Genomic DNA, 15620 nt, shown 5'->3' with positions numbered 1-15620 from the left:
AATACCTACCTAGAGAAGCGGGTGAGGACAAGCTACAGCTCACACCACAGCCCTGCACACCCCGGCATGGGGATATTCAGGGGCACGCTGTGGGGACTGAGGACTGTGGGCTCAGTGTACGGGTCACAGCTGCAAGTCTTGCCTGGTGATATCATAAAAACACGCTTGGTCTACTCGGTGGAGGTAATCCAGCCCCAATAAAGATTGCGCCGGCTGCTCAACGATGTTTGGAGTTCACCACCCAGAGAATTAAAAGAGCTACAATTCAGGGACACCAGGCACAGAGCCCAACAACAGCAGCCTTGAAAAAGACAAGGAAGAAAAAATGTAGCAGCAACTCCCTGGGCATGTGACTTGAGACTCTTGGCAGGCTGCCCCACAGGGCTGGACAGTCTGTGGGCAGAGAACTCACATCTTTCTCTCAGCTGCCCGAGGCCAAGAAGGCCCAGACAGAGGACTACCAACTCAGATCCTCCATCAAGCTAATAATCAATGAGACCCTCCAGAGGAGAACAGTGAATGAATAACCACAACTCTCACCTGCTTTACACAGTCGTGGGACTGATCAGCATCTCTCCAGCTGGGCTTCATGACGTCCACAACCTGAAACAGTTCTGTAATATATTAGTTGGATATCAAATATGCAACTGATGCAAGGTTTGTTCCCCGGTAGGCAGAGTGCTAAACAAAGCTCTGTAGCAAAAACAAAGGACAGAGTTCAGCTTAACAAGTCAACCAACATTAATAGGGCGAGAATGTCAATACAATATGGTAACTGCTGGCACACGATGTACATGACAGTATATGAAGATCACCAGCCAGAGTTAAATGACCAAAATCAAAGCAGGCAAACGTCGACTCCCACAGGGACCAAAGGGGAGAGTTAAAAAACAACCCTATAAATCATCTAGTCTGGATTTTCCAATGAGGACTCAAGTTATAAGGGGAGTATGACTTGCCCAGAGTCATGCAGTCAACTATCAGAAAAGCCTGGGCTGGAACTCAGATTTCCACTGCTTTCCACCATAGCAGAACACTGTTCCAAGATCACAGATATGGGACAAGTTCTAAGCTTCTGAAGCTGGATAACTACAACTTTCAAAAATGCAGATTCTAAACTGAGTAATGAACTGTGAATGGGGATGGAAGGAGGGGTGTGAGGGCTGGATGTCCCCAAGGGTGGGAGACCTGGCATCTGCGTGTAGTGTGTCAGTAAAACCAGAAAAATTAAAAGCATTTCATTTGTAACTGGCAACAAACATTCTCCTCAAAACAAGTATTTGCTAAAAAGTTGCTTCAGTGGTGTTACTAGTTCTCTGCTCCTCCCCTACAGCAGAGAGCTATTTTATCACTTGTGCTAAGAATGTGGACGTGTGTTGCATGCAAGATTTCTCAGAGACTACTGAAATTAGGCAGAGTACAACATAAGTGAATCTACTTCAGACTGAGTCAGCAAGCCCCTTCCCCAACAGTACTTCACTATGGCATCATGAAGTTCAAAGCAATACCCGTATGAACTAACACAAAGCTCTACCCATGTGACTTTGCGAACTGAAATGCAAGTCAGTTGTGATTATACGGTAATGAGACCACTGCTATACTTAAATCCTTCAATCAACATTCACTGATTAACTCTGTCACGTACTATTTTAAGACCTGGTTTTGGGGGGGAGGGGATGACCGGGGTGTCGGGGGGGAGGTTAGGGGACAAAGGATGAGAAGCCAGATAAAGGAAAACACAAGATAAAAAAGACACAACCCCAGTCTAGTCAGGAAAGCAAATATGCATGCAAATAACTGTAAAACTGTTTGATAAATGTTATAAAACAGTGCTACTCAAACTGTGACCTGTGGACCAGTGACGACCTGTGAATTGTTTGCTGTTGGTCCATAAAAACATAGTTAAGTTCAAAACTGAGCATAAACATTTAGAAACCTAGTAATTTTAGGGCTGCTGAATCTAATAATTTTAAAATGAGGTTTCTATTTTCTATGTCTTCTTTACACCTCATTTTTCTATTTCATTTTTATTACATTTTACAAAAGTATTGGTACACAAAGCAATAAAGTGATATAACAGAAGTACTATATATAATACAATACTGTATGAGCACAGACGAAGACAAATGGCGTGTTCAGAGAGGCTCCAGAGAGGAGATAACCTTTGAGCTGCAAAGGATACATCAGACATAGTGAGACGTGAAAGGCATCTCAGGCAGAGGAAGAGCATCTGCAAAAGCCTGGGGGTCATAAAAGTAGATGGTATGTTTACAGCACAGACTTTGAGGCAAAGTAATAGACAGTAAAAGTGCAGAAAGTTAAGCTACAAAGATTCAAAGAAACTTGTATGACTTTATAGTTTAGGCTTTGGGCTCTACCCAAAACGCAAGAGGGAATCACTGACCATTTTTATAACCAGGAGAAGGACGTGTTTATATTTTCATAAAGGTATTCTTTCAGAAGTACAGTAGGCAGATTTGAAGGGAGAGAGAACAGGGAGAGATAGAGACCAGTTATGAACATACTGGAAAATAATCTAGGTGGAAAGTGAAGAAACCTGCATATGTCAAGGAAAACAGGCAAGAGAGAATGACTTAGAGAAATGTTTCATTTTTTTATTTTATTTTTTTAAGAAGAGACAATATGGAGTTTTTATTCAGCATAATCCACCTAGAATATGTTGACCTGTTGCAATCAGAACAAACTATTTTCAAGAAAAAAAAATCACTTGTCTTATATCACAGATCCTACTCAAATGAATAAATAATTATCAACTATTACATATAAGTTCAGAATTAAAACAGAGAAATCAAGGAATTTAGAGCCACATCCTATTTCTCTGTGGGAAGAGTTGTTTTTAAGCCAAGTCTTCATCTGTTTGTGGGCTACCTAGAGAGATAATGTGGACAACCTAAAACTTATGAAAATTACATAACCTTGAGGTTCATAATTGTCATCCTGGAGCACACCTGTATCATTAGAGAAAATTTTTTAAAGGTATAATATGCATAATATTCCTTGCTTATCAATATGGGTCAGAATCTGTAATCAGACAGTTGTTCACTTAGTAAGTGATTAAACTAGGGAGAAATCGGTAAGTATAAGAATGAGGAGTGAGTGTGTTACTGAGAGACAGGAGAGATACTGGGATAAAATGGGAAATTCTGGAATGAAAATGTGAAAGTTCAGTAAACACAAGAACAGTGCGTGTGTTGCCAAGAAACAGGGGAGGTATCTGGGGTGAAATGTGAAATTCTAGAATGATATTGGGCTTAAATAATCTAAATAGATTCACATGTATCAGTGGAGAAGAAGTTGTAGCTGAGGCTTCCTTGGTGGTGCAGTGGTTGAGAATCTGCCTGCCAATGCAGGGGACACGGGTTCGAGCCCCGGTCTGGGAAGACCCCAAATGCCGCGGAGCGACTAGGCCCGTGGGCCACAACTACTGAGCCTGTGCGTCTGGAGCCTGTGCTACGCAACAAGAGAGGCCGCGACAGTGAGAGGGCCGCGATAGTGAGAGGCCCGCGCACCGCGATGAAGAGTGGCTCCCGCTCGCCGCAACTAGAGAAAGCCCTCGCGCAGAAACGAAGACCCAACACAGCCAAAAATAAAATAAATAAAGAAAGAAGCTTTCATAAAAAAAAAAAAAAGAAGAGTTGTAGCCAACACATTTATTTTGCACATTCTATGAACAGAGCAGTATTGTAGATACTACAGGAGCTACAAAGGGGAATAAGAGGAGGTACCTCACTGTTAGTCCCAGGGCAATTCTAGGGTCTCCTGAAACTCCCCAGAAGTTAGTTCTGGACCACAGAAGGTCTGAGGTGCTTACCTCAGTAAGTAACAAACCAAGACTCACTTTCAATCAAGAGAATTCTATGGGTTCAAGGAATCTCTAAAGGGTATGGGGTGTGTGTGTGTGTGTGTGTGTGTACGTGTGTGTGTGTGTGGTGGTAAGTGGGGAGGGAGGGTCCCTTGGCTGGAAGAAATTCGTATTTCCTGAAATGTCCCCAGGGCAAGTCTGAGTCCCTGAAATGAAAATTGTTGAGCCAGCCAGCTCCTCTGGAAGGACCCAGTCTTCAGGGAAAGTGCAGCCCTCCCACACACAGTGTAAACTCCACTGAGATCAAGAGCTAGGCTTTTTCTTAGAATAGAGGTCACAGGCTTAGTGAGTCCCTGAAACTCAGTGACTCCTGAGAGAAAGCAACAGGAGTGTGGAATGTAGAGCAAGCATATACCATTTTCATGAAATATTGTGAAAAAAAAATAAGCTTGTGTTAGATGTAGTCAAAAACAATTCAAATATTATTCTATCATGGATATTTATACCCCCAATGGCCATAACTAACACACACAGGGAACACTGCTTATCATAACAGTACTGTTGTGAAGCAGGCTGAAGAGCCATGATATGGTGGTCTGACGGTGTCTGACCAGGCTCTCATAATAAGTGCCTGCTGTGTTTCAGGGCACATGATTTTACCAAAGTATATAATAGGCTTAGTTTTATAACAACTTTGACTGCCTTCTAGTCATGAACTGGAACAAATAACCACTATTGTATCTCTACAGCTCTACCTATATAAATGAAATTCAGCAATTAACCTGTAAACTTAATCTAATTATTCAACAAGTATACAAGATTAAATATTAAAAAGTTTAATTTACCTAAAGAGTAATAAGCGTTGAATCTAACATCATCAACAGCCATTTCATTTTATTTTATTTTACAAAAACATAATATCGCCTATGCCTGTGTAAAATGACATTGGATCGAAGATAAATTGTTCATGTATAGGAGAAGAAAACAAAAAACTTTCTCCTAAGAGCATTAATTGCCATTCCGTTCTTAGAAAAAGAACAAATTCTCAATCAGCGCCTGTCATCTGCAAGACACTATTGGGAATCAACGGAAAACAAAAAGATCTAATTATCCACAAGGTCTGGAAAAGATCAAGAACAGAATCCCTTAATACCGACAGTGTATGGAGGTAAGCAGAGGAGAAGCTCTCCATTCAAAGTCCCCAGGATCCTCAGCAAGGCCCGTATAATGCACCAGCACGGAAAGTGATGAATAAGCTTCATTGAGAATAGTGGCCACGTCATGGCTGGCTGAACATTCAGTCCACAAACAGAAGGCTTCTTGTATTTGCTCGAATCAACCACAGGAAAGTTTCAGCAAAAAGACTGTTATATTCAAATGGAAATCAGTACTTTCCAGCAAGAATGGACAATTAGCAATTTCTTAAACTGGCACTAAGAGGAAGAGCAGGGAATTGTACCAGAATCATCACAAACAACCCATATTTCAAAATGTCAAATAAAAAATAAAGACTACTAGGGTTATTCGCATGTTGAAAAATTTCACATAGCAGGCCTGAGTCTGGATGTTATGCGTCTCCCAGTGGTCAACCTACACTGGGAGGTTTCACCCAAATACTCCCCTTTTGTAAATCTCTTACTACATACGTACAAGTGTAAACCACAATCTAAGATTCCAGCACGTAGTTAACTTAGATGGTATTCCTCAAACATTTAGTAAAAGAGCGCAAAGCCTGTTTATACACTATTTGGATCTACATTTAAAAAGCTTTTATTCACCATTAACAGATTCTAGCAAATACCTCTTCCAGACTGGCAAGACAAACAGTTACCATCCTCACCACCACCTCCAAGCACGCATGCAATTTTGGCCTATCTGATTTATGCACCTGGCTTTGTGAAACTGATCCTGGGGCTGTAACAAGTCACAGGCTCTCAGATAAATGACAAGGATTCCATAGCCACTTTGGGATTGAAGAAAAAAGTTCAGTGGAAAAAGAGAAGTTGAAGAAATTGCACCAGAGTTAAGCCATGATTTCTTAGATATGTACTAAAAGCACAAGCAAAAAAGGGAAGACTTGCTAACTAAACTTGATCAAAATTTAAAATGTCTGTGCTTCAAATGACACCACCAATAAAGTGAAAAGGCAACCAACAGAAGGAGAGAAAATATTTATAAATCATATGTCTGATAAGGGACTTGCATCCAGCATCTACAAAGAAACTTAAAATTTAATAATAAAAAGACAAAAAAAACCCAATTAAAGAATGACAGGGCTTCCCTGGTGGCGCAGTGGTTGAGAGTGCACCTGCCAATGCAGAGGACACGGGTTCGTGCTCCGGTCCGGGAAGATCCCACATGCAGCGGAGCGGCTGGGCCCATGAGCCATGGCCGCTGAGCCTGCGCGTCCGGAGCCTGTGCTCCGCAACAGGAGAGGCCACAACAGGGAGAGGCCCACGTACCGCAAAAAAAAAAAAAAAAAAAAAAAAAGAATGACAAAGGGTTTGAATAACACATTTCTCCAAAGAAAACATAGAAATGGCCAATAAGCACATGAAAATATTCCTAGCATTATTAGTTATTAGGAAAATGAGAAACCACTTCAAACCCACTAGAATGGCTACAATAAAAAGACAGTAACAAGTATTGGTGAGGAGGCGAAGCTAAAACCCTCACACACTGCTGGGGAGAACGTAAAACGGTGCAACCACTTTGGAAAATAGTTTGGCAGTTAAACAGAGACGTGCCACAAGGTCCAGCAATTTTTACTTCTGGGTATATATGCAAGAAAAATGAAAACGTTATGTCCACACAAAACCTGTCCATAAATTTTCACAGCAGTATTTTATGAAAGCCAAAAAGTAGAAACAATCCAAATGTCCACCAAATGATGAATGGATAAATAGAAATTTGTCCACCCACACATATAACATTATTCAGCATTAAACAAAAGGAATGAAGTACTGATACATGCTAAAACATGAATGAACCTCAAAAACACTATGCTAAGTGAAAGAATCTAGTCATAAAAGACCATATAGGCCACTCTACAAAGGCAGAAAATAGTCTACAGGGTGCCCAGTACTAGGAGGGGGTGGGAGAGAGCAGAGAGTGACCATTAATGCGCACAAGCTTTCCTTCTGGAGGGCTGAAAATGTTCTAAAATTACATTACAGTGATGGATGCACAAATCTGCATACTGAAAACTGCTGTATAGATGGGTGGGTGTTATGGTATGTAAATTATATCTCAATAAAGCTTTTTTTAAATTGTGCCAAACCGCACATCTTTATGCACTCCTAAAAGCCATCCTGCAAGCTACTTGATATCAGATGGGGCCAGACATATTTGAAGTAGAACAATTATTCTCATATCAACATGCATTCATATCCCAAGCATTGGTCTAGAATTGGACTGGCTCTGGGGGCACCAAAGGACGCAATATTTATATTCCAAACACCTTGAATCTCTAAGAATTAACAAAACCTAGCAGCACTTGCTGCCAATTTTGGCTCCATTTGCTTCAACAAACACTGACTGAAGTCCACCATAGGCCAGGACTAGGTTTACAACACACAGACAAAAGATACAGTGGGCCCAACGCCCAAGGAGTTCATGGCCTCTTAAGTCTAAGACAGACATGTAAGCACATGATTCAAGTTCAGTGCTCTGTATGCAAACTAGTATAAGTATGGGGGCAGGGAAATGGTACAGAGAAGAGAGTAATTAACTTTGTCTAGAGATGACCCACAAATGTCTCATAGGAATGACAACACCTGAGCAGGGCTTCAAAGAACTGGTAAAAGGGAATGGTGTGGCAAAGGGGATGGAGGAAGGGAAGCAAACCAGAATCAAGGCAAATAGGCTTGGGGGACTGAAAGAAACTGGGGAACAAATAAGGGTGAGACTAGAATGTTAGAAGATGAGTTGGGGAAATTAAGCCAGATCACGAAAGATCTTGTGGATATGCTACAAATTTTAAACCTCACCCTAAAGGTAATAGTGAGGCATTGAAAGGTTTTAAGCAGTGAATGAAACGATCGGATTCATTTTAGAAATATCATCCACGTAACTGTTTGCAGGATGAAGATTCACTAGGGAAAGAGGTTTTCCAGTTTTTATTGACCTATGTTATTTTTAATGCGTCTTCAAATGAAATTTTACACAGAAACCCAAGATGTAAAAAAAGCAAAGCTCGGGCTTCCCTGGTGGCGCAGTGGTTGAGAGTCCACCTGCCGATGCAAGGGACACGGGTTTGTGCCCGGTCCGGGAGGATCCCACGTGCCGTGGAGCGGCTGGGCCCCTGAGCCATGGCCGCTGAGCCTGCGCGTCCGGAGCCTGTGCTCCGCAACGCCAGAGGCCCGCGTACCACAAAAAAAAAAAAAAAAAAAAAAAAAAGAAAGCAAAGCTCTTCTGGTTGAAACAGTGGTGGAGGAGCCTGGACAATGTCCCTCTACCCCCCACCACAGAAGAGCCCTTTGTGCTCTGGCAGAAGAAGGTGTGGAAAACTTTGGACTAAAGAGAGGATAACAGGAGATGGAGATTATTAGGAAGCTAGCGCAATAGTCCAGGGGAAAATGACCAATGCTTAAAATAATCACTAATGATGGAGAAAGGGGAGAAAAGAGTCCAGAAAACTCTAAAGAAGTACAGAATTGACAAGAGTTCACAACTTACTGAATGTAGAGAGTGAGGAAAAAGAATCATGGATAACTTCTGGGCTTCTAGCCTGCATGAAGAGAATTAATGTCATTGATAAGAGGAAACGTACAAGAGACAGTTGACTCTCCTAAAGATACTTCAAGTCTAATAATTCTCAAAATTGAACTCTTGCTGCTGCTCCCCAACCTGTTCTCCAGTGTAGGGTTTCGTATCTCAGTATGTGGCACCAGGCTGACGCTACTGTTTGAGCCAGAAACCTGGGAATCACCTTTGACATGGGATCTCCAGAGCACGCCCCCACCATTCAGTCCATCACCAAGTGCCACTGATTCTAATTCCAAAATTTGGTTCATCTATCCACCACTTCTATCGCCACTGCCGCCACTCTGGTGCATGCCACCATCACCTCACTCCTTGATTTCTCCAATGGCCTCAATCACTCTCCTCACCACGCTCCTCGACTCACTCCAATCCAGTCTACAAACAAGGATAAACTTTTTTTTTTAATCTTTATTGGAGTATAATTGCTTTACAATGTTGTGTTAGTTTCTGTTGTACAATAAAGTGAATCAGCTATAAGTATACATATGTCCCCATATCTCTCCCACCCTCCCTATCCCACCCCTCTAGGTCATCACAAAGCATTGAGCTGATCTCCCTGTGCTATGTGGCTGCTTCCCACTAGCCATCCATTTTACATTTGGTAGTGTATATATGTCAATGCTACTCTCTCACTTCGTCCCAGCTTCCTCTCCCCCGCTGTGTCCTCCAGTCCGTTCTCTATGTCTGCATCTTTATTCCTGCTCTGCCACTAGGTTCGTCAGTACCATTCTTTTAGATTCCATATATGTGCATTAGCATCCGGTATTTGTTTTTCTCTTTCTGACTTACTTCACTCTGTATGACAGACTCTAGGTCCATTCACCACATTACAAATAACTCAATTTTGTTCCTTCTTGTGGCTGAGTAATATTCCATTGTATATATGTGCCACATCTTCTTTATCCATTCATCCGATGATGGACACTTAGGTTGCTTCCATGTCCTGGCAATTGTAAACAGTGCTGCAATGAACATTGTGGTACATGACTCTTTTTGAATTATGGCTTTCCCAGGGTATATGCCCAGTAGTGGGATTGCTGGGTCATATGGCAGTTCTATTTTTAGTTTTTTAAGGTGTTAAAAAAAAAACTGTTTTTTGAAGTTTAGGCCTTCCGTGAATTCCCATTGCACTTAATGTCCAAGACAGAGAACATGTCCGGTTTTATTCATCTTGGGATACTCAGTGCCTAGTACATTGAAAGAATGAAAGAGAGAGGATCAGGTCTGGGACAAGACGATGAATTCAGTTACAGGCCGGCTGGGTTTGAGGTGCCTATGGTACATCTAAGTAGAGTTACCCTACTGGCAACTGGCAGTATGGGCCTGGATCCCAATGACATTTGGCTTCACTGTTTCAGAACAGAAGTAGAGTTATCTATGGTAAACAGGACTAAGACTATTTTAGATAATCATGAACTAAGTTAATAAAGCTTGAAGCAAGCTCAGCTTCTTAGAAGAGATTAAAGTGTCTCTCTAATCTGAAATTCGGCAGCTCCAGGTCAGGTCTAGGTTAGCATTTCAAGGACAAGAGAAACCACTGAGATAGCACTAGATTTGTGGTGGGATCTTTACAAGGGGTGACTTGGTCGCAAAGCCTATGATTTGGGCACTTCCTTCAAACTGCTTTTGCAATACCTCTGTTATCTGATGTCCTCACCAATTTCCAAGTGCCTTCTCTATTAGTTAATCATAAATCATTCCTGACTCTCAGACAGTACATCTGGGGCCGTGCTTGGAAGTCCGTATCCTGACCACTACACCAGGCAATTTCTCAGTCTGGGCACGTGACTAAGTTAACAGTTTAGGCGACAGATACAAAAGTTATATCCCTTCCTCTCTCCCACTGACGCTAGAGAGCTGCCTTAGAATGTGCTGCTACAAGGATTTTTAGACAATAATAATTAAATTATGACTTACAGCGGGCTTCCTACAGTACTGTGCAAAGCATTTAATATAAAATACTGTACATGACAAATAAACATGAAGAGATTCCAGAGAGTTTCTTTAAGTAATGATTACTTTTCCAAATGCAGATGTAGGGGACACTGATTACAACCTCCTAATTCTTTTTCCTCCTTAACTTTCCTCAATATCAGTGTTTCTTAACTACTGAATACAAACCCTTCAAGTTCAATAAGATAATATTCAATTTTTAAGTCAATAATAAAATAATTATTCAAATATTTTAACTTTTAAAACAGAACTCTTGAGAACCTCTTTCTGCATATCCAGGGAACACGTATGACTACAGTGTAAGAGGGGTCGGCTTATGACCTAGTCAGCTGGTTAACTATTCAGGTGACCACAGACAGCAGCCTGGTGACTTTGCCAGTACTAAGGTTTTAAACTGATTTATATTTAGTCATATATCATTTATTTGATATCTATAAAGAACCATTGGTTAAATACAGAAAACATGAGAATTACTGAAATATAAGTCAATAAAATAACACAAATGTTAAATCCTGCAACTTCAACTCAAGATGATATTTACCAGCTGTGTATATCGTATTATCTGGTCAAATTTCTTATGCCTTGCAAAATGTCTCCAGTACTTCCAAATCCAATGGAAAAAAAGGAAAGATACAGAAAATATAACATCAAAAGTGGCTTTTCATCTATGGGGAATAAAGACTGCCCCCACAATGTGCTATCTGCCAGAAAAGTACTTACAAATAGCAGCTTGAAATATTTTGTCTATTATTGTATTCAAAAAGAAGCCTCAAAAATAGTTTTTAAAAAATAAGACAAAATACCAGACAGGATAACAAAGTAAGGTTTTTATTTCTTTTCAATGCCTCAACACAACCTTAAATTTCAATCTGCACTTTCTATATTCATGTCCAAAAGCCTGTTGCCTTAAAATGTGACAGGTGGTGCTTTCTTTGATGTGATTAATTTAAAGTAAATTCAGCAATCCTGTTACACATGCAAAATAATGTATATACAATATGTTTATTCACCTTAGCATTGTTTACAATAGTAAAAGTTTGGAATCTACCTAAATATTCATTACCAGGGAAGACAAGTTATGGTACACCAATACAATGAAATGTTGTGCAGATATTAAAAAAAGAATAAGGAAGCATACAGGTACAGTGTGCTACTACTTGTGTAGGAAAAAGGGGAGGGTTATACATGTATTTGAATATGCTTAAAATAACTCTAAAATGATATTTCTTAACAACAACAAAAAAAAACTAACAACATTGGTTGCCCTGTGAAGGAGACATATTGGAGGAATGTGGTCAAGGGAAACTTTTCAATGAAGTATTCTTTTATATATTTTTTGAAGTTCGAGCCATGTGAATGTATAACCTTTTTCCAAGATAGAAATGTTTACAATAGATGACATTTTCAAAAAGTAAACCATGTCTAAGATTATTTTAAAAGAAATGAACACTTTCAAAAACATTGTATTCAATAACTAGGTTATATATAACCACAATGATAAAACCATTTTGTAAAAAAGGAACTATCACAATTATGTCTGTAATCTTAAAACTGCTCAATACACACCCGCTTGAATCACACAGAACACAGCAATCTTAGAGTTAATTTCATCCCAAATCCTTTCTATATTCCATCAATGGTTGAAATAGCACCTACAATGGGTTCCTTCATTTCATTACAATGGGTTTCCTTCAGGGCTACAAGGAAACGGCAGTAAAAACATGGGTTTCTTGAAAAATCCTCATAAGAAATGATTGAGCAAAAAAGTTTTGAAAATATTTGATTTTTCTAATCACACTGCACATCACTTGTTAAGTAAAAAAGTCAAAATGTTTCTTCATTTATAATGCTAAATTAAAGCATATATTATATATAAACTTTATAGCAATAGTACTTAATAACAGAATGTCCATTTAAGGTCACTTTTATTTTAACCACATTAGCTAGTATTGCCCCAAAATGACAGAATGCTTTGTAAAAATTAATTCATAGGGAGGTTCTTGAGAAACAGGGTCTCAGGTCAAAAAAACAGTGAGAACAAAGCAAGCTGCCTACAGTACTAGTGACCAACTGACACCCAGAGTTGTTGGGGAACAAAAATCACAAATCTAAAAATATAAAACAAAATGAACAAAAAAGGTTGGCTTTTTGATTCACCATCCAACTTCCAACAGATATTCCCATTAATCATCTCTCACTGAGTTCACAGCAGACAGACTTTAAAAGCTCTTCCAAAGATGCATCTTTCTTAACTCCTTTTCCCATCCTACCCTTCCAACTCCTGGCAAACACCTCACTTTTCACCTTTTCTAGAAGAAATTCAAGGAATTCTCTCTACCACACTGTAGTGTCCATCTTTTTACCTATCCTTTTGCCCTTCTCTTCCATCCCACAGAAGGTAGGGTAACTCCTTCCTTTACTTAAAGCATCTCTCAACCTCCACCAGGATCTTGTTTGTTTCATCACCCAACCACTTCACATTTCAGGTGCTCCCTTTTCTTTGGCCGCTTCCTTTGTGCCTTCAAAAAAGCAAAAAATTTTGTTATTTTGAAAATTTTCTTTTGACCCTGCTCTCTCCTCTGTTGTCAAATTTCTCTCCTTCTTCTAGTCAAGCTGCCCAAATATAATCCACATTCGTTACCTCCTCCATTTTCCTTCCAGATGCTTCCGTTTCAAATCCTCTACTAAAATAGCCTTATCAAAGTTCCCTAATGTCCTCCTAATCACTGAGTCAAAACTGAAAGAGACCTTTAAGCTTATCTACTCCATTTAGCTCATTATATGGATAAGGAAGTTGACACTCATGAGGGATTAATTTGACCAACATTATACAGTGAATCACTGTGGGCTGGAATCTTGACAGCCTTCCATCCAGAAGAATACACATTTCTTGATTAAAAAAAAAAAAAAAGATAACTAACTAAAGCAAGATGACCCCTACTCAAGATTATTTCAGGTATCTCCACAAAAGAAAAAGGACAAGCCACATTTATAACCTGAAATGAAGGTCAATACAAATACAGCAACAGACAGTCCAAAGCTCATTTCAGTTGGCTTTGGAATGTGTCCTTGAACTTTATCAATTCCTAAACATCTAAACCAAATAGTAAAGTTCCACTGTGAAATCTTTTCAGGAAAGTCAACTTTCCTCCTCATTTTCTCTATCCCTCCCTCTGCCATGCACTTGTCTGCAATACACAGTCTAAATCTGAGTGTTGAAAGATCCTGCATAGAAACTGAAGTCAGAGCAGTAGAAAGAGAAACAGGGGAATAAGAAGCAAGGAGTTTCTAGGAGGAGGAAGCAGGCAGCAGTGCTGAATGCTAACTGTGTACATCTTCCCCTACAGACCTCTTTCAGATATTGTTGGTCATTTTAAGTAAGTCCCTGGAGTTTTCCTGAATTAGAGCTTAGCCTCTTTTACAAATAAACATGCCCATGAGCATGAAGAGCGTACATTCCTTAACCTACTTGTAATCTACTTGTGCTCAGTCTCTCAGACTGTAAATTCTAAAGACCAAGCTGTAATAGTGTTAGACTAAGATATTTGAAATTCTGCTACCAAAGCTTTCTCTCCATCCAACACCGTCTTCCATAACACACTCCTCGAGACATCCATAATACTACCAAAATAATAACCATCACAGTAACAATAATAACTTAGGACTTTAACAGAGAACTGATAGGACAGATAAAAAGATTATTTTGTTTACACTCAGCCTCTCCAGGTATTTCTATTCCCACATAATTGGGAGTTCATGGACTTTCTTGCTTCACTCTCTACTGTTCTGTCACACTATTTTCAGCTACCCTACAAATTGAGGAAGGGAAGGATCTATAAAATACCTAACATCTACCTTAAAACATACAATGCCTAAATTTCAAATGAAACAGACAATTTAAAAAGTAAGGTAATGGGGCTTCCCTGGTGGCGCAGTGGTTGAGAGTCCGCCTGCCGATGCAGGGGACACGGGTTTGTGCCCCGGTCCGGGAGGATCCCACATGCCGCGGAGCGGCTGGGCCCGTGAGCCATGGCCGCTGAGCCTGCGTGTCCAGAGCCTGTACTCCTCAACGGGAGAGGCCACAACAGTGAGAGGCCCGCGTACCGCAAAAAAATAAATAAATAAATAAAATAAGGTAATGTTTTATTGGCTAGGAAACATAAGATACTATTTTGATATGATTTTGAATATTAATCTAATAATTTAATTAGCACAATGAGGGAAGGAGGGAGAATAGGAATGAGCAAACAAGGGGTAAGACAAAAATGGAGGAATCAGGGATGAAGGGAAAGTAGAGGATGTTAGGAAGAGAAGAGTCATCCCAGAGGCTGCCCTCTGGGGCTCTATGTGTTGTCAGCTAGTTTTCTCTCTCAGACCCCTGTTTCAGAGCCAGCTAGACTTAGAGTCAGGTGACATCACTGCACAGAGTGTACCAAGAATAGGGCTTCCTCTGGCAAAGCAGTATGCATGAGGTCACAGAGATTCAACCGGGATTCCCAACAGCCTTGTTTAAAAGGAATAAAGATAATGAACACAACAAGAAAGGGAAAGGCAGGGAAAGGCAAGAAAGATGGGAGCAATTCCTACATTAGCAAACACCAAGATGCTTCTCTTAATACCTCAATACTCAAGAACAGTAGCAAAGAATAGGCCATCTGGTCACCTTAAGTAAATATAATTTTGAACTCGAGGAATGATACTAGTTAAAAATGAGCTAAGGAGCTTCCCTGGTGGTGCAGTGGTTAAGAATCTGCCTGCCAACGCAGGGGACACGGGTTTGAGCCCTAGTCCAGGAAGACCCCACATGCCACGGAGCAACTAAGCCCGTGCACTACAACTACTGAGCCTGCGCTCTAGAGCCCACAAGCCACAACTACTGAAGCCTGCGCACCTAGAGCCCATGCTCCGCAACAAGAGAAGCCACCACAATGAGAAGCCCTTGCACCACAACAAAGAGCAGGCCCCGCTCGCCACAACTAGAGAAAGCCTGTGCACAGCAAGGAAGACCCAACACAGCCGAAAATAAATAAATAAATAAATATGAACATCTACTCTCACCTAACCTTGAATTACAAAAAGT

General features: G+C 40.4%; 1 protein-coding gene across 6 annotated transcripts in view; it reads right to left on the bottom strand.

The window, feature by feature from the left end:
• Nucleotides 1-15620, bottom strand: part of IGSF11 (immunoglobulin superfamily member 11) — a 135798-nt gene that overhangs the window by 96263 nt on the left and 23915 nt on the right. Inside the window, exon 1 of one of the 6 annotated variants that reach the window (XM_079921857.1) lies at nucleotides 10-497. The exons of the other annotated variants lie outside the window; for them this stretch is intronic. The gene's annotated coding sequence lies outside the window, so the exon portion shown is untranslated. Of the gene's footprint in view, nucleotides 1-9; nucleotides 498-15620 lie in introns of those variants that run through there. 6 annotated transcript variants of the gene reach the window in all.

This window comes from Stenella coeruleoalba (assembly GCF_951394435.1).
Source record: "Stenella coeruleoalba genome assembly, chromosome: 5".
Lineage (NCBI taxonomy): Eukaryota > Metazoa > Chordata > Mammalia > Artiodactyla > Delphinidae > Stenella > Stenella coeruleoalba.
Note: the sequence above shows the minus strand (reverse complement) of the source record. Positions and strands in the feature narration are given on the sequence as shown.